The 1794-nt window shown below is 42.8% G+C and overlaps 1 non-coding gene across 1 annotated transcript; it reads right to left on the bottom strand.

Moving 5' to 3' along the window:
• Positions 1–490: 490 nt before the first annotated feature.
• On the bottom strand, positions 491–597 carry LOC141694647 (small nucleolar RNA R71). The gene has a single exon (XR_012563935.1). It is a non-coding gene; the product is annotated as a small nucleolar RNA R71 (small nucleolar RNA).
• Between the last annotated feature and the right edge of the window lie 1197 nt (positions 598–1794).

Genomic DNA, 1794 nt, shown 5'->3' with positions numbered 1-1794 from the left:
GAGAACACTGGATCAAGCTGAGGAAGAAGTTCTAATAGCTAAGGAAGTTTTCGAGGAAGTTCTTGTCGAGTAAAAAGTTGAAGAAGAAGCACTTATTGCAATGGGAAAACCAGTAGAGAATCTGAAGGCTTTGATGGATTACTATCAACCAAAGATTAATGATATTCAGTCTAGCATTGTACGACCAGCGATCTCGGCTAATATTTTTGAGATTAAGTCAAGCACGATTCAGATGATACATAACTCAGTTCGGTTTGGGGGTTCTCCGACAGAAGACCCCAACATGCACATCAGAGATTTCATCGAGATTTGCGACACTTTCAAGTTCAATGGAGTTTCTGAAGATGCTATTGAGTTGAGTCTTTTCCCATTCTCTCTGCGGGATAAATCTAAATGCTAGTTACATTCTCTAACACCGGGGTCTATCACCAAATGGGAGGATCTTGCTCAAAAATTCTTAAATAAATTCTTTCCTATGGCGAACACTGCTGCAATCAGAAATGCACTTACTCAATTTGCTCAGCAATTTGGAGAATCTTTATGTGAGGCTTGGGATCGCTATAAGGAGATGCTTAGGAAGTGCCCTCACCATGGGATGCCTGACTGGATGATAATTAACTGCTTCTATAATGGTTTGGGTGCTACTTCTAGACCAATGTTTGATGCAGCATCGGGAGGAGCCTTGTGGGCTAAAAGCTATGATGAAGCTTATGAATTGATTGAACTAATGGCTGCGAATGAATACCAGAATCCTACTGAGAGACTATCTCAGGGCAAGGTAGCAGGTATTCTGGAGTTAGAAGCAGCTACTGCTATAGCTGCTCAGCTTAAGGCTTTGACGATGAAGGTGGATTATTTGGCTAATTATGGAGTTAATCAGATCACCAGTGCCTGTGAGCTTTGTGCTGATGCCAATGAGATGGAGCAGTGTGCTATTTCTAGTGAATCAGCTTAGTTCATGATCAACTTTCAGAGGTCGCATCACCCTGTGCCAGCCACCTATCATGCTAACAACCGCAATCATCCTAACTTCAGTTGGAGCAATTCTCAGAATGCGGTTCAACAGCTTTATCAGCAGTATCCAGCAAATCAGTACAACCCTCCTGGTTTTCAGAAACCGCAATACGCACCAAGGCAACAACTCTAGCTGTAACAATCTAATGAAAAATCTGAATTGGAATAGTTGAGGCTCGTGTGCAAAAGCCAAGAGGTTTCCATCAAAACCTTGGAAAATCAAATTGGATAAATTGCCAATGCCTTGCTAAATCGTCAACCTGGTACACCCCCTAGTGACACTGATATGCCAGGAAAGAGGGAAGCTAAGGAGCAGGTAAAGGAAATTACATTGAGGTCTGGGAAGGTTGCGAATCCCGAACACTCACAAGTTTCGGATGAAGAAGCTGTGGCTGAAGAAGAAGTGTAGAAGAAGACTGAAGTGGAACCAAGGAAGACTACTGTTGAACACACTCCTCCTGAGGTTATACAGGGGAGAAGCAGATCTATCCTCCACCTCATTTTCCTAAGAGGCTGCAGAAGATAAAGCCGGATAAGCAGTTTGATAAGTTTCTGGAGGTGTTCAAGAAACTTCATATCAACATAACTTTTGCTGAAGCTCTTGAATAGATGCCTAGTTATGCGAAGTTTATGAAAGTTATTCTATCTCGGAAAGTGAAGCTCGCTGACTTAGAGACTGTTGCTCTCAGGGAGGAATGCAGTGCTGTGCTGCAACAGAAGTTGCCTCCGAAGCTTAAAGATCCTGGAAGCTTCATTATTCCTTGCACCATCGGAAAAGTG

The sequence above is a fragment of the Apium graveolens genome, chromosome 10, assembly GCF_009905375.1.
Source record: "Apium graveolens cultivar Ventura chromosome 10, ASM990537v1, whole genome shotgun sequence".
NCBI lineage: Eukaryota > Viridiplantae > Streptophyta > Magnoliopsida > Apiales > Apiaceae > Apium > Apium graveolens.
This window is presented reverse-complemented; position numbering and strand designations above follow the sequence as displayed.